Consider the following 26590-nt stretch of genomic DNA (forward strand, 5'->3'; position numbering starts at 1 on the left):
CTTCCCCTAGTGGCCTTGCCAGCAGCAGCCAGGGGGGCTGTGGGAAGCCTGGGGCTGGGTCACAGGTTTGCCCACACAAAAGTGTGCTGAAGGTAAGAGTGAAGGGCCAGGCTTCAGCACTGGGAAATGTACGTGCCACACACACACTTGCCAAGGTGATGGTAAACAACATTCTTCCTTGGTTAATTAAAATACTGGACTCTTAAAAATATATGGATTTTCCCTCCAGGACAGGCATAACTTCAAGCAAAACAGCCCTTTTCCTCCAGAAGTATTTGCAAGCTCAGCTGCTGTTCCACACACACTGCATGAAGCAGGAGAGCAAGATATAAAAAACAAAAGCTGAAACTCCCTTTGCTAGGGAAGGAGAAATTATTTGGTTTCAAAATTTTCCCTGGCAGGGATTTTTTTCTTTAGGGAAACTTTGAACTGGGCTGTACTTTCCAACCTAACTTTTAATATCCTTTCTATGATTTCAAAGATCAAGTCTATTGTCTCCAGAGCCCTGGAACCTGCTTTGAGTTTCACTGAGCACTGGAAGCAGTGGGAGTTCTGCGGTACAGGTCCGGGTGTGGGAGTGGAGAGGCAGGGATTGCCTGTCAGCCTTCTCCATGAGAAACAGATCCACATCCTTGAGGGCTCTCAGCAACTGCAGGAGCTCTGCAGTTACGTGAATAAGTGGAAGTTTATCATTAAATGAGTTGTTCTGTGGCCCTAATGAGACCTGCCTTTGTGCAGTGTGTCCTGTTGCCTTTTGCTCTCCTTCCCTTGCCCACACCACTCACTGCAGCAGCAATGAGCCCCTGATCTCACTGAGGCAGAAGCAGCATCTGCTCTGCTGGGTCCAGAACCGCACAGGTGATGACTGACATTAGCAAGCAGTGTGTAAAACTGCTGCATTCTGCCCACCTTGCCCTTAGCGAGGGCACTCATTTGGATCCTCATCTTTGACCCAGCTGCTGATTTTCGTGAATTTCATAGGCACTTAATTCTCTTTGAGGCTCAATCCCTCTGTCAGTTTGATAGAAAGCAGGTTCAGAACATACTGGCTGATAGACAGCCAGATGGCATGATCACAGAAATTTCATTCTCTGTGGGAAATGAGGCTAGAAGCACAAGGATGTGGGATGGATTCAGAGGATAAGGTTAAAAAGTCAAGACTGTATATTTTTTCCCAAGTGCTGATCGAGCCTTGGAAATGCTGTTCATGGAATCATATCCTGTTTCCTCAAACCAGGTAGGTACTACATCCCTGATACTTGTGTAGCAGAGTTTTCCTGATTTCTTACTCCAGTGTGTGGCTGCAAAATATATAAGAATGCTTATTTCATGTGTTTTCTCCCAGGTGCTTTATTAGGAAGCACAGCATTTAAGAAAACCCAAAACCTTAGGTCTCTACAAGGAATACAGAGTTCTCCACAATGAAGGTTTAAAGGTTAAGACAAAGGTGTCAAAACAGCATTTACCATTTTTCTCAAGGCACAGATTTTTCTGTATTTGGGATATGATTATCAAATAATATTTGTTCCACCTCATTTAAGCTCCTGCTGTGAATAAGGTCCATCCACGTGCTTCATGTCTGTTATAAAGTCTCTGGTGAAAGGGGTTGGTTTATTTATTAGTGTTAATCTCCTGTGCAGCAATAAAAATTGTCTGCTTCAGTTCAGCTAGCAAAACTGGAAGCCTTTTGCTATATGTTTTAGCAAACAACTGTTTTTTAAATAATATACTGTGAGTAACATTACAATGTCAGCTAAGGAACAGTGATAGAAGAGTCCACAGCCACAAAAGCAGAGTAGTTATGTATTTTTAGGAGCCCGGCAGAGCTGCAGCCACAGCGTTTATTTTCCTGTCGTGCCTTGATCTTGATGCTGCCCACACCAGCAAGTAAAAGCAACTGAAACTTCCCAGGCTGCAGCTAATGAGAGGTATGTAGATTACTCACAAACTGGAGTGAGGAAAGTTTAAGAACAAGTTCTCTTCTCTGCCCCTTTATGGCAGATGTTGGGTCAGGGACTGCCTTTGCTATTTAAACAGTAATGATCCAGCAATACTGAGAAACCAAAACACTGGAACTGTGACCTGGTGGGCAGCACAGAGCTTTGTACTACAGACTGTCTGCTGCTGCCAGCTCAATAAATAACACCCAATTAATTATACACAAACAGACAGTCCTCTGAAATGCCTGGACTTTGGAGTGAGCCATTTGAGATGTGCCAGCCCTGTTTGTCAAGGTAGGAATTAAGCATACTCAAGTAGAAATTGAAGTGTGACCCAAAGAACAGATCCAAAATTGAGGCATCCAAAATCAGAAACCTCTTTAGATAGTGTTGACCTGGGAGTTTAGGAATTGCCTTTAGCAAGAAGGGAGCAAGAGATTATCAAAAGTCTATACACACAACTGTAAGAATTAGGATAAGGCTGTTCTGAAGCTGCATCTAGTCCAGCATCTTTGCTGTTTGCAGCAGCAGGCAGTGAGCTGTCAGGTAGCCAAGCAGCCCAAGGTGCTGTATTCAAACTGCAGTATCCACTGGAGATACACATTGAAACCTCATTTTTAACAGCACCGTGGATCCTCTTTTTTCATCAGTTTGGTAGATGGTGCTTGTCTCACCAGGCCTGGGGACATCTTGGACAGGAATTTTTGCAGATTTCAAGTGTAGTCTACATTGCTTGCCCTACATGTGGGGTCATCCCTGCTGCCTTCTCCAAAAGGTAAAGAGCAGACATTTCTACTCAGTTCTGCAACAGTAGTCCCCATACAGTCCCTGCATTGCAGAGGTCCTTCTTGGATCTTGCGCCTCCTTGCTACACCCAGCCAGGCATTGTTGTACTAGAGGTCTGAAGTTCAGCATGTGTGCTCCAAAATTATGCTGTGGAAATGTTTACTCCTCCTGGTGGTCCCTCTCTTTTCTCTTGCCTGTACAACTTTCCTAGACACATTCTATGGGACCTCTTACGCTGGAAGAAGTTAGGGATCCCAGTAGGTCACCTTGTGCTTCTAGCTGGTTCCATGGCCCACAGGGAATGCAAGTCAGTAGCTCCTCCTGGGAGCAGCCTGTGCTGACAACAAGCCTTACAGGATGCCCTGACCATTGTGTGCCATCCAGGGACCCAGCCATGTACACACAGCAACTGTGCCAAGCTGTGGCCCCTCTCCTGGCATCTTCCAGACTTCTTTGGTTTTTTTCTAATACCTTCCCCAACTGTGGTCCCACTGAGTCATGGGATTTCCTGATCAACTTCCCCCACCATCCCCAGCAGAAGAAAGAGGAAGCCTGGTGAAAAGTGCTGATGACCATGGTGCCTATATCCATTCCCTTTTCCTCTGAAGTCTCCCAGCACAGCATCAGTGGCAACTGTCCGCTGGCTCCTCGGATGCCTTCAGGGTGGGGTGCATTCTCCTCTGGTTCCCTATCTGTACATTCCTGACCTTTTGATATTGATCTGCCTTTATTCCCTCTTTTGCTGTCTTTCATGATCATTTGGCTTTCTCCAGGCCTTTCAAAGAGCATGAGATGAGTGCAGGCATGTGCTGACACCTCAACAGAATACTTGTCTGGCCTGAAATGAGTTAAGGCACTCGCCCCTACTATGTGTAATTACTTTGGGCCTTCACCAAATTGTCTTCTCATCATATGCCCTCTTTTACTGTTCATTTATAAATAGGTTAAACAGCAGGAGCCCAAGACCAAAAGCCCCTCAAGCATCACTTAAGACCTCCCTCAAATGTGGATGATGACCATTTACTCTCCCTTTTTAACAGGTTATTCATGTGAAGGCTTTTTCTGTTGTCCTATGGCACCTTAATTTCTTTCAGACTCCTTACTGATGGACTTTATATCTTCAGAAATTTTTGCTGGGTTTCTATATGGATGATCTTGTTGTGGTTTTCATTTAACTTGCCAGAGTTTATGATCCTTTCTATTTTCTGTTCTTGGACACAACTTATATTTTGTGAAGATAGTATTCTGCTTCTAATAAATTCCTTTATCCTGCTGTTAACTGTGTCAGATTTTCTTTTCCAAAGTCTTTGTCCATACACAGAGGAGAGAAAAAATGTATTCCTACACACTATGTTTAAATAGCTACAAGAAAACTTTTAGCCTTTAGGCATCCATTTTAGCTTATTTTTATAAAGTTCCTTATTACATAATTCTATTGCAGTCTGCTTTTTTTTTTTTTTTTTTTTTTTTTTTTTGGTTTTGTTCCCTAAGTATGTTGAGCAGGGGCATTTTGAACCAGGTTGTGCATGTTGCTCTGGGCTAATATAAAAGTTTCTTCTTCTTTTGTATGCTCTTTCATGCAGAAACAATATTTTCATTTTATGCAGCATCAATTCCCTGTGTGACATTTATCCAATATACAAGTAGGAAATTGATACCTGCTGCTATTGTTGCATTTCTTGCTCTGTCAGCAACTCTGATCTCCCTCAGCATGTAATAGATACAGACATTTGATTTAATACTGATATGATATGGCATATTTCTGACTTAGGCCAGATATGTCAGGCTATATAAGTTTTGAGCTGCTTGTAAACAAAGTTAGTGTGTTACTTTGATTTGGTACAAAGGTTTCTCTAATATATGTTACCACTTCTCTACTGCTTCTGCCTCCTCTGTCTCTATTTTTATGCTTTCTACCCCAATTCTAAAGTATCTGATCAATTGCCTTCTTCCCATCAAGTTTCTGTTTAAAGTCATCTTGTTTGTTAGACCTCTAGCTTTCATTAAAAAATACATATTTTCTTTTTCTTTTGCTATACTATGAGATTCTTCTTGTTTGATTATTCTTCATTCTCCCTTTTAAAGTTTCACCAAATTATTGTTATTCAGCAGAGGACAAAGTTTTCCTGACTACCTGCTCTGAATTTGTGCCATCCTGAATCATGTTTTAGCACATGTCAGCTTCTCCCTTCCTTCAATCTAAAAAAATCTAATATCTTTTTAGGTGCCACTGCTTGACTTATTTCAGTTTACCTGAATCTGACTCATGCATAATGAAAGTTTTCCCTTTTTCTAACAAGTTTAAATCCTTTGTGTTCAGCTGGTTCCTCGCCAGTCATTGATAGCTTGTCTCTGTTTCTCCCAGTTCAGCTCTGCTCATGGTATTGGAGGCATTTCAGATGAAGCTGTTATGGAACTCCTGACCTCCAGATTACCATCTGACTGCACCCATTTTGTCCCCAAAATTGTCTCCTCTCTTCTTGAGGCCTTTGCTCTGTACACTGTGTCTGGAGATTTTCTCAAGCCTCCTCCAAAAGCCTGCCCAGATTTTCCACATCGTCCAGCAAGCAGGTATTGCATCCAGCAGTCTATTCGCCATGCAGTTCTTTTTGGTGTCACAAACCCACATGGATGTATGCCTGATAGAGCATCAGGGGTCATCTACTACTGTGTCTTCCTCAAAACATACTGCAAAAGTGAATGTGGCCTGAAGATATGAGATCATTTCTGTCCCTCCCCCAGATAAGGCTGCCACTCACAGAGCCTTTCCCCACCTCAGCAGTTTGGGATCAGCCTGGAGGTAGGTCTGTTGAGTGATGATCCAAAAGAGGTTGTCAGTGCATTTGTGTGTCACCCTGAAATCTTTTAGTTTGGCCTAAAGGTCAGGGATGCTGGGCTAATTGCACTGGATGCACATTGCCACAACCTCTGCATGGAAATGATTCACAGTGGTCAGTGGAGCAAACTGAGAACTCCTTGCCCACTCATCCTGTAAACAGCCACTGCTGACTTACATTAGAAGGAGTCTGGTGGGCTCCATACCCAGCTCCTGAGGGAGGAGCCATTGAAATGCTTAAATAAAGGAGACACCCAAAACTCCTCTGGCAGATCTCCTTTTATGTCACCCAGCACCACTGGTCTGGACTTGCTGTGATCTCATGGTGAGTCTTTGGTTTTTCTCCTATTCCTTGTCACTGACATCCAGAGAGGGAAATGTGCAGGGGATGCTGGAATATACTGCTACATTGCTTTGCCCTCCAGTACATTTTGGATCTTCATTCCTTTAGCTTTGAAGGACAGTCTTACAAATACTTTCATTCAACTGCCCTGAGCAGAAGCATTCCACAGGAGTCAGAAATGGTGACTTGGAAACAAGGGACCTTATACCAAATGCCAGGGTTGAAGTATGTTCATTCCTTTTGCTTACATTTCTTCTGTATACTAACAGTTGCTCTTTCATTCTGTTTTAGCTTTGAAAGAAAAGACCTGCTGCCTGAGAACTCCACACTCATGAAAGAAAACAAGACCCAGAAAAATGTAGAGCAGCAACACCCAACAAAGACTGTGAAGCATCATGTGTAGTTGCCACTGGAACAGCAGCTTTGTGAGAGGTAGCCTAGAATGGAGCCTAGCTTGCCTGGAGGTGAGGGACAAGGACATCTAGACATACATAAAGGGAGCACACTCATGAGAGTTCCTATAAGGTCTCTGGGAATCACTTTCTTCAAAATAGTAGGACACTCTCCCAGACACAGCTCCTACAGACTCCCTCATTCCTTCAGCCTAGGGATCTGCTCACAAGCTGTCATTAGCAAAACTATTGCAACCCTGCTGATGCACATAAGGGATGAAAAGGGGAACCACTGTTTCTTGAGGGGGAGGCTGAGGAAACAGGTGACGACATGTCGTGGGAGGATGAGCAGTGAGAAATGGAGAAATGAAAAATGGAAAGTTTTCTCTAGAGCTGTGACAAACGCAACTCCTCTAATAGAACTAGATGGCAGAGTGGGCAGAGACAACTTGACGGCCTTTTAGAAGAGGAAGGAGTGACAAATATGTGAAGATACTAAAGTGACCTATGTCCTGGGAGCCCTGACTCTCAGCCTCTGGGGGTTCATGCTGAGGTGATTTAAGAAGCTCCTGGTCCAAGTTGCACACCCATTACCACAGATTGTTGCCCTGTTACTGACTTGTCACAAGTAGTGATGTGCCCATACCATAGGTACCAGACAGATATATTTGATATAATTGAGGTGTTTGTGACTAATTCAGTTTACTAGGAGGTGGACTGTGGTGGCCAAGGCATCTTCTTCTTGATCCTTACCAGGTTTGGTTGAATAGGTGGCCAGATGAGGTCAGAAATCTCCTGAGACACCACAGCCTAGCCAGACAAGCACCAAAAGTGGCCAAGAGATAAGCAGGAGAACCTTGACATCAATTTATCCAATTTTCTTGTCTTTAAACCTCCTTCTCTCTGCTTTTCATTAACTCCTTTGTTGCCCCCTATCTTGCAGAAGGCATTGGAGAAGCTTGTCCTTCTGGCATCTCCTTTCCTCTAGGGAGCTGAACACCAGATGAGTGGTACAGGTGGGAAGTGATCCCATGGCATGGTTCAAAGAAGGGCACTGGTAGTTTTATAAAAAGAGTGGCTGTCAGGGTGCAACAAGGGGTGGGTAGGGAGAAATCCCAGGGTGGCAGCAGTGGGGTAGCTTGAGGAGAGGCAGCCCCAGCCCCAGGCAGCCCCAGCTGTGGCCCCAGGCATCCAGCATCTCCATGGGGATGGAAATGGGCCTGTGGTCAGGCAGGGCAGAGCTGTGGGGAGCTGGAGACCGGTCCTGCTGTGACATTTCTGAGGCAGAGATTTACAGTTCAGGGTCTTGATCCCCAGTCATGGTGTGGCAGAGCCCTGCAGGACTTGAAATGGGGTCCTGGCCCCTGGTCAGAGTTGCGGGAGCCCTAGGGCAGTTGGAGCACAAGCAAGGTTGGTGGTGCCCTCGGGATCCTGACAATGTCATTGGCCAAGTCAGGCACTTTTGATCATCTCTGCTCATATTAAGGAACTGGAGAAAGGCCTACTCCAGCATATGAGTTGCAAAACTAAGCTTAATTCCCTATAATCAAATTCCTTGTCATTACCATGGTTGTGTTCTCTCAATATCCACAGAGCAAACAACCACTGCAGAGCATAAACAGATGCCAGCCTTACACCTGGTGCCAGCTTTGGACTGCTTCTGGAAATTTGCTGTTCCTCTGACTACAATAATCCCTGCATGTGCTAGGAGGAGCAGCTAATAAATGGGAAATAGTCCCACAAGAATCACAGCTAATGGCTGCTGCTCACTGAGATAATCACCCATTTAATAAAGGGTGAGCTTCTACCTCTGCACTTCCATGGGGAGCATTAATGCATTCTTTTCCCCTCCTTAGCCACTTATTTCCACAAAACTGGTAGGAACCTGATATTTTTGAAACCACCCTTCCTCTATTAATCTTAGCTGAAATTGCCTGATGGATTCAGAAGTTATTAGGAATAGCTAGTTGGTTGTATGAATGTTGACAGAGACAGACACAAAGCATTATCCTATTAAGAAAGCACTTGAGTTTATAAAAACACAGATTTTTAAATCATGTTAAAATCAGGATAATGGGTACCATTATGAGGATTATGTTTCATTTCTGCAGAAGTCTGCCTTACGAACAGCTTGAGAAGGTAAAGGAGCTCAGAAGGAAGTGGCCATTGCTTAGACTTCATGTTTTAATGCTCTTCTCTAGGAAGAAGTGATGGAAGGGTCAGGATTTGGCAGGAGGGCTTACATAAATATGCTTTAGAGACTAAGGGCTTTGCTTTGCAAGTCAAATTTTAGGCCTTTCAAAGTTGTAGTTATCATGTTTCTCTTCTTCAACATTTTATAAATTAAATCCCCTCTCACTCTGTCCCTTTTTCCCTTCTTTTACTTTGAGACTTCAATGTGCAGAAGTTCCTACTCTTACTGATGTTGAGTTTCTCAATAGCAAAAAAGCCTTCTTGTTAGATGAAAGAATTTGTTTCTCAGGCAAGTTCAAGGTTTAGATATAAACGTTTGTGAGTAATTTGTCTTTAGGACTATTTAAAATGTAATGAGATCTACATTTTATATTGATTTGAGTTTTGGTTTGCTTGTTCATGCATTTTTGAGAAAGAACAGATGCTGCATGAATGTTTCCTATGAGGCAGATTAAACACATTCTATAGAGCACACCTGAGCCAAAGGTCAATCTTCCTCAGCAAACCAGCCAAACAAACTGCTCCATGAGTTCTCAATTTTGGTAATGAAGGCTTATAAAATGAACTGGAAAGTAATTATATTTATTTTTATTTAAATTTTACAAACTACTGAAATAAAAGGTTTGAAAAAATTTGCTTTGGTGTCCTCTGGAGGATAGCAGCTGGTTTTCTACACACAGTACAGTATAATTTGGAAAATTCCAAGTCTTCCAATAAATTGGTCTAGCAGCTTTCAATGCAGAGTTACAAGCTGAGTGGTTTTCACTACCAGCCATGCCTACATTTCTGCCTTTCTAAGAAGTACATTTCTCACAAGACTTAAGATTCTTTCCAATTAAAGTCTGAAATGGCATTGTCATATCTGTGGGTCACCATACTCTCATCTAACTAATCTCATTGCCATTGGATTTAAAATTGTGGTGCTCATGACAAGGACAAGAACTCTCTTTCTTCCTTGGGAGGCTTGGTTGCCTCAGGGAGCTGTGCCAATTATGTCAGTAAAAAATCCTCCCTTCGTAATGGTCCATTCTGGCCCTGAGCAGAGTAGTAAAAACAGATCGAGAAATAAAAGCTGTGGTCTGTTGCTGTGTATGGCTTGAAGGAATTACTGAAAAGCTCCTTGTGTTACCTCCTCACCTTCTGAATTGGTTTGGATGTTAGGGTTAACTCTGTGTATTTCAAAAGCAGAAGAGGAACCAATGTCTCACAAGTGTTCAAAACGACAAAGCCACCCAAACAAGCAGTGGATGTGTTATTTGTTTGTGATGATCTCTTCTTAGAGATTATTCTGTAAACTGTATCCTAAACTAAGAATTCTAGTTTGCTTATTTTCAGAAAGGGAATGGGCACTTTGAGAGGGGCCGAAGGGAGAAAGAAAATGAAATACTTTATTTTTCAGGAAGAGTTTTATTGCTATTCATCTAAAGATTGAGCAACAGTTAGCTAGTCAGTGTGAGTGACTTTCTTAAATGGACATGGGGAATTACATATCACAAGAAGTTTGGCCATATTGCCAGGAGAGAACAGACTATTTGTCTACAGTGGTCGGTGAACATGTCAACTTCCCTCAGCAAAAAAGAAAAATTACATGAATTTAAAAATATCACAACTATTTCAGTATATAGGTACATATGCCATGATTGAGACAGTTCTTACTGGTGGTAGAAACAGAATATTTATATTATAAATCATTCTTGATGATTGTGGGTGATAAATGTCAATAAAAGTGATCTCAGCTGGCAGAATTCTAAATCTGCTCTGAAAAGCATATTCAGCCTGAAAAAAATTGATGGAACTAATATTTTTCTTAAGCCCTTGGATTTCTACTTTTATCTATACCGTTTCTCAATACAGATCTGTAATATTTTTCCCTCACATTTGGAAAATGTGAATTTCTACTGAGATGACTTCCTAACTTTTTCCACCACCACTTCACCCTCATTACTTAACTGTCCTGATATTTTACCTTTCTAAAATTTTGAGTCAAGGAGTTATCTTTGTGAAATGTCTGGTCAAGCACTTATGGATTACAAAAGCTCATGTTTGGAGCTCTTTCTACAGTAAAGGTTATTAAAAATGGACACAAGAGAGAGCAGTGAGAATAACACTGGGATCTTCAAAATTCTGTTCAGTTTCTGTTTTCTAGCTAGTATGGGAATAAATCAGAATAAAATAAAGTGAATAAATGGATTTTGTTTCAGAAGTAAGAGTTTAATTGTCCAGTGGATACGTACATAAAAGAAGAGTTGTGAATGTGCACCTGTTGTTGAACCTTCACTGGGACTTTATTTTCCACCAGTTTTCCTCTCCACATTTCATTTCCTTCCTGATCCTGTGTATCTCTGTGTGACCAAAACCAATGATATGTGAGCTGTTTGGTTTGAAGAAAAAAAGGGGAGAGGGACGGGACAGGACGGGACGGGACAGGACGGGACGGGACGGGACGGGACGGGACGGGATGGGATGGGATGGGATGGGATGGGATGGGATGGGGGTCCTAGCTCCTGAATATCCACCAGCAAAGCAGCCCAGCAGCTCCACATTTAGCCTTGGCACAGCATCCCATGCCCTTGTCACTCCTGAGTTAGTTGGTTTTGATTTAGTTCCGGTTAATTGAAGAGGCCAGAGCTGTGCTTCCATCTTCGAAGCTCAAGATCACTGACAGGTGTAGGTGGTCTCTCTGCAGACCCTGATGAAAGTAAGGCTGCCCTGCATTCTCCACAAATCCACACAGAGGTAGGCAACTTGTTGGAAACACGCCTCTATGGATTTTAGATTTTGAATTTGGGGTTTTTCTGGGTGGTGGGTTTTTTGTACTGGAAGAAAAACAGGGCTAAGTGACAGGGTGATGGGAGGAATCTGGGCATGTTGGAGGATTCCTTGTGCTTTAAGTGTAGAGGATAAAAAGACGTGCAGAAATTCTGTTTTTATGAACTGACTCTAGGTGGCAACAACACCCTATGTAGCCTTACTAGAGGTTAGTCAGGCAAAGGCTAAAGCTGCTTACAGAGGAAAAAATTATTTTCAGTACTGCTTCTAGAAAATTTTACAGCTGATCACACCAGCTGCTTATTACTAGAAACACTTTCAGATTCTGCCAGTTTTCATTGTAATAGGGGACTTGGTTTTCAAGACATACTTTGAATAAGAAGATGCATGTTTCATTTTGTAGCCATAATACTGCAGGTGTGCAGAGGAAAATTAGCAAATTATTCTCTTTTGGTTATCTTGCTTGGATGGGCAATCTCAGGAAGTGTATGCATCATTCTGATTTATAATGATGCCTGTAAAAAGTGCACAGGTGGATATGTACAACTACAGTTCTGTAGCACTCACTAAGGATGTTCCTGAAATGCCACTTCACCACCTCGTCAAGAAAACATCCACACAGATACCTATGAAATGTTTGACACATATTCTGCATAAAACACTGTGTTATCTGCCAAGAGATTTGTAATGTCCTGTGTCATTCCATCTTCACTACATATCCAACCTCCTGGGTTTAGGAGTAGCTAAGCAAACACTTGAACTATATAAAAATCCTTACAAGTATGATGGCCAGAAGCATTATCACATTTTTCTCCAAAGTCAGCTTAACTCTACTGACCTTGAAATATTTAAATCTGTTATTGATGTGTTCACAGGCAAAGAAAGAAACCAGAGAAAAATATATTAACTTTGATTATCCCTTGCAGAGAAAACCTGCCATTGTATAATAACGACCGTAGAAAATCTTTCAAGTGCGATTACATGTTTGTAGCAGGCTAAAGTGTCTGATGGCACCTACAGGATATGATAAACTTCTTTATTACTCTGTCGAAGTGACAAAGCTGTAAACCCCTCTGATAAATCAGATTGTTAATGTAATTGACCCATTCACCTGCATGTTGTCAATTAATCTCCTCTGGAGCTACCTCCAGTATTTCAATCCTCTAAGCTGCTTTCAAAGATAGGAACTGTCCTTTAAAATGTTAAAATGCATCTCTTGAAAGAAATTTCTTCCTTTCCAACCAAAGTGTGGAATTTTCCTTTAAATTATACTGAATCAGATTTTCAGATTCACAGTATTCTAAATAAATATATTTTAATACTCTATAACCCTGTAGACTGATTTTTAATATACATTTATAAATTAATCAGGATTTATTTCTACTAGGAATATATAAATATATATATATATATATATATATATATCCTTTCCTATCTAGGATAAGAGTACCCTAAAAAGGAAAAGCAGAATTCACTAACCCTTTTAGGTACTTTATGTCAAGGTACTTTGTGTAATATCTGTTCTTACTAGTTTTAGTTCCTTTCAATTAAGCAGCAATTTTATTATACATTTTTCAAAAAGTTGGGACATGATGGCAAAAGAGGTGGAAATGCAATTTTAAAAAATTGATTGCATCTACAACAAATTGTTCTTCCTCCTGTTTCTTCTTTTTCTTTCAAGACATCAGCATTTGGAACACACCTGGCATATAAAGCCAAAATGAAAAGAGTGGTGTATTGGGACTAACGTTTTTCTGCCACCAGCTAGGCTCTTTGGAAGCTTAGGAGGTTAATTGTCAATGCCAACTATCCCTACAGCAAAAATGGGGGAATGTGTTGCTTGCTGACGGCCCAGTGGGTTTCCAGCTGGAGCTGGGTAGGACATGTGCCACAGCCTTACCCAGTATTGATACAGGCAAAATCAATGAGACCCCAGGCAGTGAGAATCTAAGTGTAGGAACTGTATTAAATCATCTGTTCTCTAACTCTTCAGTATAAAATTATGCAGGGGCCTGTTTCACCATTCCTTTACCCTGTGGGCATCTCTCCACCTTGGTTGTCATCCACATCAGTTAAACTTTCCCACGGATGATGAGAAGTTCCCTGAAACTTGTGAGCCAGTGCAGTAATCAAAGCTTATCATCCACCTCAGATAAAAGAGCCACACATGAAATCCTAAAAAACAGCCTTGTCTCTCCAACCAGCCAGTGAAACATCAAACCCATAAGTGACATGTCAAATGAGAAAATATGTTTTAAGATAAGGCATCCTACAATAAATAGTTTTCAGAACTTTCTGGGTTTTGTTGTAGTTTGTTGGTTTTTTTCTCAAATAGGGTCAGACATTGCTTTGTATAGTTTAAAGCATTCTATTTTCTAAATTAAATTGGTTCACATTTACAATGCAACAGTTTGGGTGCAATATGGAATGTCATTCTCTACCAGCAGTTCCAGAGAATCCATAGGGGATAAAATACAAGATTCAAAACAAAACCAAATGTGCACATGTCCCATAAGTGTAGATTCCTTATTTTTGACCCACCTAAAGGATGGGTCAAATACCACTGAAATGCCACTTCTTTATTATCATTATAAAATTCCCTGTTTATTCTCAAGAGCTGTATCCATTTCAAAACTAGTTTTGTTTGACAAAAGAATTATCACCTTTTTAGGAATTTGCCTTCTACCAGGTTTACCCAAATTTTGTTTGGTAGAGCACCACCAGCATGGAATAGGATAGCTGTCAGTGGCAATGGCACAAGACCTAGGAGATACTTGGCTGTTTGCATGTGGTTCTATTTCAAACAGCTACTCACTTCTTCCTTCCACATTATAAGTCTCCACTGTGATTTACAATCCTAAACACAACCCTAGTTACTGAAGATAAGTTGGAAAGTAAAACCTCTCTATGACTGATCTATACTAAGCTCTCAACACAAGCTGTAGAAGAGTGAAGACCTAAACCAGTCTTAGACTTTTATTGATTATACAAATAAAAACAGAGTTGATGTTTTGTGCTTATCAGGAAAATTGAAGTGAAGCAAAATTCCAAATTAAATTTAGATTGTAACACTTGACTTCTTTCAATGATAAATAATATTTTAAAATTACACACACACACACACACACACACCCCAATGAAAGCCTATCTTTCTGAATTGCTTCCCTTTTACTCAAGTTCCCTTCAAATCCTGGAGCCACTGTCTTTTGAAAAAAATTTATTCTGTTTTCATTTTTTACTTTGGCTCTCCAATTGACTTTTACCATAAGATAATTTAAGGTTTGGATTTTGGGTTTTTTCTACAAGGCAAGCAACATTTCATGTAAGATTTATATTTATTATACACAAAACTCGTTTTAAGACAGTAATCATTAATGGTAAATCATTGATTCAGATATTGAAGTTACTATTAAGGCTTACAGATCTTAGTTATGCAGGAACATTAGTTCAGCCTTTTCTGCCTGCAGAGGCCTTCTTACTATATGCATCATGAATTCCTTTGTGTGCAGTTAAACAACAAACAAGAAAATAATATATTCAAAATAAAGAGGAAGTTGAAAGAAAAAGCTATAGTGTCTTTGGCTTCTCTTTTGGGGGGGGCTTTAAACCTAGAAGCTTTAGTGTTTCATTTTCTTGGTTTGTTTTGCTTGGTTTGATTTTTTTCAAACTTTACAGAATCAAAGAATCAACAAGGTCGGAAAAGAGCTTTCAGATCACTGAGTTCAACTTGTGACCTAACATAATGTGGATGCCACAGATAGACACAGAATCACATTCCAGAGAAAGCTGAGCTATTACTAGATTTCTGTTTTCTTCCTTACTGTTGCTTGGGGCAGGGGTAGGGTATGTAGTTGTTCATCAGCATTTTTATGGAAATTCATCCTGACTCTAAAAAACAACAAAAAAGAACAAAACATTATATAGACAGTGTTGATGGCAAAAGACTACTGAAATGCAATTGTTACAGTTTTCTGTGGTTCTGTTACAGTTTTCTCCGTCTGTGAACCAGCAATTGGGTCTTTTGATGTAAGGCAAGAAAAGATGGGCACATTTTGAATCTGTTGAAGTGTAGTATTGTTTGGTGAATTTACTTGAACAATTCAGACTGCTCTAACATACAAATAAGCATTGAAAAACCTGTGATTCCCATGTACTAAGCAGAGGGTTGAGCCTGAGGATTTGTTTGGGTGACGTAGCTCATAAAAGAGTGAGCAGGTGTCATTGTTTAGGAATGTATTCTCCAATTAAGTATTCCCACTAAAACCATGCTGCTGCTTACTCCCTCTTCCCCTGCCTCTCAATGAAAGCATGGAAAGCAAAGATCATGGGTTGAGGTAAGAACAATTTACTGGAAACAGCAATGAAATAAGAAAACAAACAGTAACAGCAACAATATTAATAACAACAGTTATAAGACAAAGTAACCATTTACATGGAAAACCACAATAAATACTGACCAGGTCTTCCCAACCATGTTTCTCACCCAATCAGAAAAGGATGCCTTTCTCCTTGGAATCAAAACAGATTCACTTTCCCACGTCCCTGGCAATGATGTGAGGTGGTACCAAATATTCTCACATCTACTGAAAAAAATTAACCCTCTCCTGGCTGAAACTAGGATGGAATGTCACAGGTATAGTAGAGCTCTGTACTGCATCATAATTCACTATCAAATTTAAGCATAATTTAGGTTTATATATAAGAAAATCTCTTTGAGGTAGAAGTAGTTTTCAGTTGGCTGAACATCTTGGGATATGAGTGTTCTTGTCACATTGTCATCTTTCCCAAGATGTATGAAGTCCCTACTCTTTTTGCCAGGCACATTTAGCATGTTGTTGTCATGAATATGAAAAAAATACATATCTAAAATGGGTGAATTTATATTATTATGGGGAAAAGAAAAACTCTCTTAATGTCTCCAGTTGGGAGTTTCCTGTCACTAATGGCTACAAAGCTTGAAGTGAAAATTTCATTGTCTGGGGATTGTAACTTTTTTTTTTTTTAATGGAAATATTCTGTCTCTGAAGAACCTAGCTTCTGTTGGTTTTCACCTAGTAAGTTTGCATCTGTTTGAAGAAACACTAATCGGTCACACATTCAATGTACCCCTGAGCTGGGTTTAGTATGAACCATACAGCAAGTTAGTAGCACCAGTAATTGACAGGTCTTCATACTGGAATGGGAGGGTGCTTTGCAGGATTACTTAGATCATGGATCATACAAATACAGATCTACACTTGCCACATGGATGTGTCTTTTGATACCTGAGTCTCTGAAGGGAATGAGTTTAATGCAAATGAATTTAAAAAGAACGTTTTGCAGTTTCCCAGCAATGGTGTCCTTGGCAAACTGGAAAAAGAAACACCCAAGTGTGCAGTTGGAGAGGATACTCACTTGGGCACAAATGCGTGACTGTGGTTGTAGGATATTAGTTTTTCCTGGATAAAAAAATGAATCTGCATCTCAAATGAGAACTAGTATCATTTGTTGTCATAGCTTCTCCCTTTAACCATCAGCAGTAAATGCTTCAGAAGAAGCTTCAAGAAATTCTATAATTTGCCTGAAGATGAATTTCTGTTAATGAGTCTTTCCCTGTCCCTCTGGCTTTATGACAGGCTTATGCATTGAAATATTAACGTTTTTATCCCTTCACACATTTTACACAATCTAGTCCTTTCTCCAAATTTAATCTCATGTAGCAGTGAATGCTTTCACTTTAATAGCTAGTATTTCCTTTCATCCCTTTCAAATTTATATCTTTTTAATTCCACTGGACGAACTCTTGTTCGTAAATTATGAAAAAAAGGTGCCTAGAAATGTAGGATTTATCTTCTTTGCACCATTCATTATTTTCTATAAAGCTCTATCATGTCCTTTCTTCATGCCACCCAGATACAAAATTTTCTCTCAGCCTCTAATCATTTGCATTGCCTGTCTCCAGATGATCTCTGTGTCTTCTGTATCTATTTTGTAGATGAGTTCCCATATCAAATAACCAACTCATGCCATATCAAATAACCAACCTTTGGGAATTACAGTGTTTCCAGACTGATTTTTAATTTCCCACTAGCATTTTGTTTAACAGAGATGTACACTGAACTTTCCACAGTAATGCCAGGAATTTTTTTCTGAGCAGTTGTACTCGATCAAGGCCACAGTAGGTTGCGTGAATAACCCAAAATATGCCACCCAATGTTATGCTAACCCAACATTAATCCCTTTTTCTGGTATGGTGTTTATTCAGCTCCTTAGGTTAGGCTTCTCTTTGCTGTCTCTGAGGCTTTTCAACAGTAAGCAAAATTAAATAATAGTGTGCATTCTGTATGATGCTGCATCGTTTTACCCCTTTCTGGATTGATAATATTCTTAATGAGCCCTTTTAACTCAGGTGCTCCCTTGAGATGACACGTAGTCACAGGAGGCCATGAGGAGTTTAGATTTGGGATGCATCTACACTGCCCGGCACAGTGAATACAAACACATTGGGGCATGTCTGTAATGGCCCAACCCACGAGTTGTCTGTTTCTCAGCAGGCTTCTTTGCTGCTTTTATTTCCAGGCCATGGTATCTCAGCACAGCAGCACATGGTGAAGGGTGGGCATGAGCCTGGCCCTGTTGGAAGTCAACAGCACCATAGTTCATATTTGCTTTCTGACAGTTTTGAATGCTCAACAGTACTTTCTCTCCCACCACAAATTTGGGTAGAAGCCTTTACAAACCTCTGATAATTATTTTGTTAAATCCTCAGCTGCAATTCTGGATATATGTATACATACTTGGTTTTCCTTACACCAGCATCTTTGCAATGTGGTTAAAAAAAATATAGAGAAATAGGAAGATTGTGAATCTGAGCATACCCCATATACCATGGGCCTGGTAACTAACAAGCCCTCCTCACCTCAAAAAACCTTTTGTGTCCCTCATCCCTGAAAGCCTCTTTGAGCCACTGCCACTGCCGCAGTGGCTCTGCCCATCTGGAGCTGCCTCTGAGAAGCAGCCGGCAGAGCTGGGAAAGGCCTGTGTCCTTTTGGCACTCCAGTCCTTCTGTACTGCTGTAGCCTTGTCTCTTCAGGACATCCAGAAATCTCAAGCAATAGTTTAAAATATGCATTTCTTCCCAAGGTAAAGAAAAAAAAATGCTCTGGAGAAAGCATATTTTCCTTTTGCAAAAGACAGAGTCTACAAGTTCATCCCCTATTTTAGCATATTCATGTTTTATTGCTTTCTTCAATTATCACTTCAGCTCATTTTCCATGTTCCAAATTCTCTAATTTCCAAAAGGACTGCTAGCCTATAGACACAGAAAAATGGTTTTGCACTGTCTCCTGTCAGAACAATTATTACATTATTTAAAATTTATATTTTACATATCTAAAAGACTGCAATTAAATTAAGTACCACTGCACTTGCCACTACCCAAATGTGTAACTAATGGCATTTCAGGCCCTCAGGAAAAACATTTAATTCTAAGGTAAACTCCTCAGGGCAGAAATTATCCATATTTTTGTTCTGTGGGAAAGCAGTACCTGGGGTTGGTGCAGCCTAGAGGCTGCAACACAATCCTAATAATAATAGTAATAATAATTAATATCAATATTAAATGTTGTTCCTTCAGTTTTCTCACAGCTTACTCCTATCTTTTGTTTACAGATGATGTGATAAGACTGTGTTTCATTCCTTCAGCTGAAGAATTCTTTATGCAAGGTTTTCATCCTGGTTAAGGATACTTTGCTCTGCTTCCAGGGAACAAATAGGCCAATAGAATAAGTGTTTGGTGGGATGAATGGTGTTCGGAATGAGGACAAATTAAGAAAGAGAGGGGAAACCATCAAAAACTGCTCCGCTCCACATGAATGTTAACACTTGTTCAATGTCCCACGGTGAATTTCTTCAGTACACTGAGGTAGTGGAAAAAATCTGCTGCACTGAGAAAGACACGCACGTCACTGCTGAGTCAGAAGATGGCCATGGTCACATCAGCACACATTCTTTTCAGTGTTTGTTTTTGGGAAGTTTGTCACCCTACCCCAAAGAAGTAGATTCCCCTTAAAAATTGCTGCCAGAAGGCATTCCAGATGTAGATTTTAAACATATTGTCCTTAAGCCAAACTGGGACATATAGGGACAAAATGTCAAAATGCAAAGGGAGGATAGCTTAGTGTTAAAATGTTACAAACTGCAATTGTTGTTCGTTTAGTACTGATTTATTACTGCAACGCAAGGGTTTAATAGTTGTATGTTTTATTCCCCTCTCTGTAAGTATAGAATTATTGTGCCTGCCAAGCAACAACTTGGCATGGTTGCAGTTAGTGCCCTACTCTGTGAATGCTATTGCAAAAGTTAGGTGCCAAATGACATTAAGCCAGTTAAAAATTCAAGCAGAGTTTTAAAAAAATGTAAAAAGCAACAAAACCCCCACAGTAAAACACTTTACAAGCACTAGAACAATGACCTGGCTAAAGTGCTCTCCTAAAGATACAGGTGATCTCCATCTACAAAAGTGGCTCCTCTCTGTGAGTAAAATATAATTGCAAGCTTGATAGGAAAAGTAATCTAGAAGTCATGGCTATCTGCACAATGCTAAGACATGTCCAAATGAGTTTTCCTACAAATCCTTTAAAATATCACCTCATTGTCTCAACTGCCCCCGTGGAAATGCTATTCTTTACCTTCAGCCTGGAGAGGGAAGTGTTTAGAAGCCTGTGTGTAGATTAAAAGCCCTAGGAACACATGAAAGGCTATCAGTACTCAGGTGCTTTATATTAATGAAGACCAGATAGTAAGCATACCTTTCCTATCATTTTTCTGTCCCTTCATGTGTTTCCACCTGGGAGAAAGTGCTATGAATTTTTTTTTGTAAGAAAAATTATGCATTATAACAACATCATTGCTTTCTTCCTGTCAAAATAATGACCATTTCTTTAAGCAACATTTCATTGCTCAGATTTCTTTTCTAAATGCATCTTAAGTTTAAAAGCATTATACACTCTTCCAAAAGTTCTTAGATTATGGAATGCTTTCCAGTTTTTAGAGGGGTTTTGGGTTTTAAGGTTTTTAAAAACTATATCTATTATGAATATTGATATTCCATGTGATTAAAAGGATGTGAGCATCCTTTTATATCAGGTAAAATAGGCAGAATTTCTCCTATGCTATGCTATTGCAGATCTTTCGCTTTTCTAATGTTACTCTTTTCTCTTCAAAGCAAGCAAATTCACTATATGGTAGAACAAACAAACAAAAAAAATAACCTCTCCTATGCTCTGACTGGATTTATATTACTTTTTTTTTCTTCTTTTTTTAACTCTCAAATTGGTATTTAGCATGCTAATCTGGTAGATAAATGTGTGGTGAGCCCCTGTCTTTCATACCAAACATTCTCTCTCCCTCATTTGTGCTGCCACTGTCTTTTGGCTGTGTGATGGCCCGCCAGCAGCTCTGCTGTAAGCTGGGCTGCTTTGTGAAGAGCTCCTGTGGGGGTCTTCCTTGTCTTTGGCAAACTCTTCATAAAGAGTGTTTTCTGCAGTGTGCCAGCAGCTCTTGGCACAGATTCATCAGCTCACAGTGACTTGCAGTGCAGATACTTAATAGTCATCCCCTGTAGCTTGGCAGTAGCTGAGATGGATAATGCAGCCTTCAAGTTGCTCCTTGCATGTTAGGTTTCTTCTGCGTGGCAAACTTGGAAAGTCCAATTCAATCCATGTGAACCAGGGAAAGAGAAAAGGGGAGATCTGTCTTGCACTTTGAAGGATGTTTTATCAACTTTACTACTATTGAAAGAATAAGAATGTTTCAGAGAAATTAGAGAAAAGGCAGAGAAATTAGAAGAGGATAGATCCAACAATCTGATGCTGCTGAGCCTTCTATGCAGGAGGAGGAAAGGAAGAAGAACAGAGGAACTGCCTCAGCTTTTGTCAGTCATGTCAAGCAGGGAGAAGGATGTGAAGATGGGCATCCCTGTAGAAAAACAAGCCACTCCCCCGACTCAGGATAACCCTAAATCTCAAACATGTCAAACACAGCGATATCCCCCACATACCTGGCTGCTTTACCCTAATTCATTTTCAGCTTTTCCCTCATCTTCCTTCCAATCACCTGTGCTTCCCTTCCTGTTTACAGCACACAGGACAAGCCCTTCAGCTCCTCAGTCCATAGGGCCTGCTGCATAATACTAAGTGCTCCGCAGAAAAACCCCTTTGGATCATGAGCCACCATCCAGAGGGGTCCCATAAGCAAGTTCCCACACAAAAGCAGTTCACACCTGAGGATGTGGAGCTAAACCACTTTCACCAAATGAAAAACTGTTGCTAAAAATTTGGTCCTGGCTTTGTAGGGGTTTTGTGGTGATGCTCTGGGACCAAACAAGCTGCAAAAGGGCAGGAGGGCAACAGCGACAGTGCACGGCAACTCCCATGGTTATTTAATGTCATGGGCGCTCCCTCGGTCCCTGCTGCCCTGGGATCCCTTCTCGGAGTGTGAGTGTACCTGTGTGTGTGTTTTGGGGACAAGTCTCCCTGAGGAGGCGGCAGGGCTGGGACGGGGATGCTCTGAGCCGAGAGATCGCATCCTAATCCGAGGATGCAGTCGAGGTGAGGGCGGCGAGGCGCCCTCCCAACCTCCGGCCGTGCTGGGCGGTGCCGGGGGCCGGCTGCCGGCGGAGGAGGAGGAAAAGGCCAGGATATTCCTGAATGAACGGCTCGCTCCTCATCCCACACCTCCGCCCGGCTCCCGCCTCCCTCCCGCCACTCGCCGGTGTCTCTTCGAGGCGCAGCCAGTTTCTATAGCGACGGCGCTGAGCCGCGGCTCTTCCGAGTAGTAACAAAGCCGGCTGCCCGCTGCCGCGCCGGGGCTGCGGGGGGAAGCGGCTGCCTCTGCCGAGGGCACCGCGACAGGTACGGGGCGAGGGGATGCCCGCCGCCCGCCCCGGGGGCCAGGCGGTGCTGCCGCCGGGGGACGGCTGCGGGAGGGACAGGGGCTCGCCGTGGGGAAAGGGGGAGGTTTCCGTCCGTCCGTCCGTCCGCCCGTCCGCCGGCGGCTGTGGCAGCCGATGGACAGCGGGAGGGCTGCGGGCGGGCTGCCGCAGGTGCGCACCGGGTGCCGCTTCCCGACCTGGCCCCGGCGCGGCCGCGGGCTCCGGGACGGGGCGGCTGCCCCCCGTCCGTACCCCCCGGCTGCCGGGCGGCGGCACGGGCGGGCTCCGCGCCCCGGCTGGCGACCGCGGGGCTCGGCTCGTCCCTCTCCGCCGGGGACAGCGCTGCTCCTCGTCCTTACGGTTACCCCTTCGTAGTAATACTAATAATTTCGCTGTTGTTGTTGTTGTTGTTATAAAAAAAAATATGAACCCCCCGGAAATTTTGGGGTTACAGAGTTTCCTCTCTTCAGGTTTATAAAGTAATGATGAATAGGGTAATAGCCTTAAAATGCGCGACTTAGTTTAAAAAGAAGAAATCTAAAGGATTGGTGTTGTAGAGTAAACAAGACAATTACTGCTTGTTTTTAGGAGTAAGTGTACGGAAAGGTTTTAGGTAAAATGAGTCTGTAGCTTTCCGAGTCAGAAGGCTGAGGAGGTAGAGATGATAAATGTTTGCTTATCTTGGGCATCCAAGGTTAGGCAAGAAGAAGCCGTCTTCACCTGCTGCGATACGAATGTCAGAGTGGATGGGAAGGTCATTAGCAGGTCATTAGCCTGAGCAATGCTTGTGGTGACTGTAATCAATAACATCCGAATGACCGTGTCTGTGTGAATAGACACGGGTTTCTACAGAAGTTTAAAATTTAAAGGAACTTCCTGATGATGAGAGAAGGCTGACCCCGCATGATGAGGTCCTAGGGAGCAGTCATTGTGGTTCATTGCTGAGTGATTTAGGAAATAAACGAGATCCTGGGCCAAAGCAAAATTGTGCTGTGACATGTATGCAGCCGGCAGCACGTTCAAGATGGGAATCTTCCTGGCTGTGAACAAGAGGGAAAAGAGAAATAGTACGTGAGATGAGGACACTGTGACTGAGGACATAGTTACTGAGTAGGTGGACAAGGACTGGCATTTTAAGTAATATGTAATCTAAATATCAGATTATTTGAGATTGAAAACACTATACATAATGTAATATCAGGGTATCAAAACTCAAAGGCTAAGCATTGACTGGAAGAAGTCTGAGAAGTATATAAATGAAATGCTGAGTGAAAACTGGAGCTACCTGTACCTTAAGTAAATGATGTGAAAACAGTGGAAAGAGAAGATACAGCTCATCAGCAACCATGAATACAAGTAGAAAAGAAAATGGAGACAGGCTTCACTTGCAAGAGATGTATAAATAAAATGAAGTTTTAAATGAGTATTGATCAAATTTAAACTTTCCTTAATATAACATTTAAATCAGTATTATCATATTGATATGTGGACTGGAATTCTAGGGGTTTTTTAGAAACAGGAGTCACACAAAGAAAAAAAAAGTATAATTTCTTAGCTATACAGTGGTTTTCCCAGTGTTTATGAGTGGTTGTCCTTCTTTTCTTTCAAAAGTGTCACAACAGTTGTTTTGTTGAAAGAGTTATAACCTTCTGAGTGACCTCTGTTTTTCATGCTACACAGGAAAGCAAACTCTTGAGTTCATAAAATGTGTAAAAATGTAGCCCTCCGATTAGTTTAGTATGATGGAAAATAACATTTCAAGACCACACTGTGAACTACCTGAAATTGAATGCACTTGCAGGAAATAAAAGGTCAGCTGTGCATAATAAGGGCCTGGACACTTCTATCCCCATAACTGTATGGCAGAGAATGAGAAGCATCAGAACTTAGTATCTTAAAAGTGAAAGGGATAGGCAAAATATTTATGCTTGTGCTGCCTGTCAGTCCCAAAATTGTTCCTTCTGGAACAATTGCAAACTCCACTAGACAAAGTTTATTAGTGGAAAAAATGTAGTAATTGAGGCAGTACCAGGAAAGAATTCTGTAGTTCAGTATAGATAATACACCCCATAATATAGTCTGACATGCAAAAGAGCTTCTAGTGGTCAACAGTCCTAGCAATTAGATCACAGTCTCGCAGACTGTCATTTCACACCTTTCTGGTGCTCCTCAGTCCATTATAGGTTTATAGGAAGCCTGTTGTCAAATTTTCTTGAAAAGCATCATCTAAAGCTGTGCATTCTGTGCCGTGATGTAAGGCCACTGCAGGAGTCTACTTGCCACTATTCCTCTTGCTGTGTTCAATCTTAATATTTTTATCTATATCCTAGTTTGATGACGTGCTGTTAAATATTTTTTTCTGGAAATGTACATGTGCTTGCTGTAGCCAGCAACTCTTTCAAGTATACAGGGACTTATCACCTGCTGCCTAGAGGCTGTGATTTCAGTTCTCCCCGCAAGGTTGCTAAGGAGTGTTAGGGATCCTTGGAGAGTAAAGCTCAGGAAATTCTCTTGTGGCCTTTGCACACATTGTGTGCTGAAGCAGTGCCTGTCCAATATAAACTACTGTTCTGACAGTAATATAGGATGACCAGATGTGTACCTTATATATCACACTGTAACATAAGATAATTGTGACTTTCTAGTAAAAACAAAACATCTGCAAGTGTGATGTGCTGTGATAAGCTGCAAAGAGCTCTGGCCTCTTAAAAATGTACCTTAGGTTTAAAATTCATTTGCAAAGACAAATCAAGAAGTACCAGATGTGCAGCTTTTAACTTAGTACAGCTCTACACTTTTTAAAACCAAATTCTGTATGTTTCATTCAGATTGTTTTTTCCTGCGGAGATGAGGCAGCACAGCATTTTAGGCATAATAAATGCCATAATTCAACATACCTTTCCTTTTCCCATTTTATCTTTCTCACCAGTGGACACAAATATTTAGTAGAAGTTGAAATAACTCAGCAGCACTTTAAGTTTAGACCAGATAGCATGAAAAGCTGAGATGTTCCAGCATCTCTAAAGCATTGAGCAGAGACTTCAAATCCATTTTGACATCTTTCTTGTCATTTCCAAGAAATTTAGCCAAAGTGTTACAAAGCTGTAATTCTCTGAAAGACTCAGGTTCACCAGTGTTTTGTAGACACATATTGCATTTTGAAAGTAACATCTATAAAGATTACCACCACAGGTTGTAGTTCAGAAATTGGAGAAAGGAATAGGGACAGGCTGTCTTACCTCTCAGCTTTTCGACTTCAACTTGGAATTGTCCAAGTTATTTGCAGAAAGGTGGCCTTGTAGAAAAGAAAGTGGTGTGACCATCTGGTTTTGAGAATAACTGTAAGGAAACCTGACAGTGTATGGGGGTGTAGTGAGGGAGAAGGTGGGAGCTGATGTGCAGCCCATGATGCAGACATAGCCCTGGAGTCAGCGGGTGTGGTGGGAGAGTTACCTGGGACTGGTATGAGGAGTCAGGTTGAGATGGGAGTGGGACTGGGACAGGCTGGTGGAGACCCAGCCAGGAAAATCTGATGTTAGACTGTGTACATCAGTTCCTCCCAGCAGATGGCCCAGCTCAGGGCTGAAGGCTTCTTTTAGGCCCCCTTTTGTAAGCCTTCAAGGCTGTGTTGGCAATATCCATGGCAGAAGGTCTTTGTCAGGAAACCCAAACCTTTCCTTAATAGTTTCAAGGCAGGTGTTGTTCCAGGCAGGGGAACTGATCTTGGCAGGCAGTGCATGGCAAAGAAAGAAAACTCCCATTTCAGATGGATAGCCAGTCTGTACTCAGGCAGGAGATGTTCTCCTGTGAACAGAAAAAAAATATTCCCCCCTTGGTGACTCACAAGCAGTGACCTGATCAGACTCTGCTTGAAAAAGCATCTGACCTTGAAGCTTCTGCTGTGGAATATCTTTATGTGCAAAGTATGGCTTGACCACTGAGGAGCAACACTGCAGGTGTTTACCAAGAACCTGCAGATGCCATTTCCCTCCCAGTACATGATGGGAAGACCTGGAGTATTTCCACAGAAGTATTTTCTGTTGAAAACCAACATGCTCAAAACTCATGCTGATATTGGCTTTCCACTCTTTAAACAATTCCTACAAGTAACTCTCAAAAAAGCTTTAAAAGGCTTATCAATGTTTCTACCAATATTGAAAATATTTTGTTTATTCTATTAGAATTTTATGAGTATCTTAAGCAGAAATTTTGAGTAGTGTTTGAATCACCAAGTGGAGTGTTGTATAACCTGTGTGTAATGAGGGCTTTTATCTTCCTGTATCTTTCAGTTCACTGAATTACACTTCTATGCTGTTAAAGTGACAGCTAAATGAAAGTCAAAAAATAAACAGTGCTGTGTTTGGTGCTAGGTTCAAATGGTACAATGAGTGAATTGCAGGGCCACAAATTATGCGATGA

The 26590-nt window shown here is 41.4% G+C and overlaps 1 protein-coding gene across 1 annotated transcript in view; it reads left to right on the top strand.

Annotated features, from left to right (window-relative positions):
• The first annotated feature begins 21818 nt into the window (after window positions 1-21818).
• Window positions 21819-26590, top strand: part of RNF182 (ring finger protein 182) — a 35485-nt gene continuing 30713 nt past the window's right edge. Inside the window, exon 1 of the mRNA XM_030265540.4 lies at window positions 21819-22151. The gene's annotated coding sequence lies outside the window, so the exon portion shown is untranslated. The remainder of the gene's footprint in view (window positions 22152-26590) is intronic.

Source organism: Taeniopygia guttata, chromosome 2 (genome assembly GCF_048771995.1).
Source record: "Taeniopygia guttata chromosome 2, bTaeGut7.mat, whole genome shotgun sequence".
NCBI classification, from domain to species: domain Eukaryota; kingdom Metazoa; phylum Chordata; class Aves; order Passeriformes; family Estrildidae; genus Taeniopygia; species Taeniopygia guttata.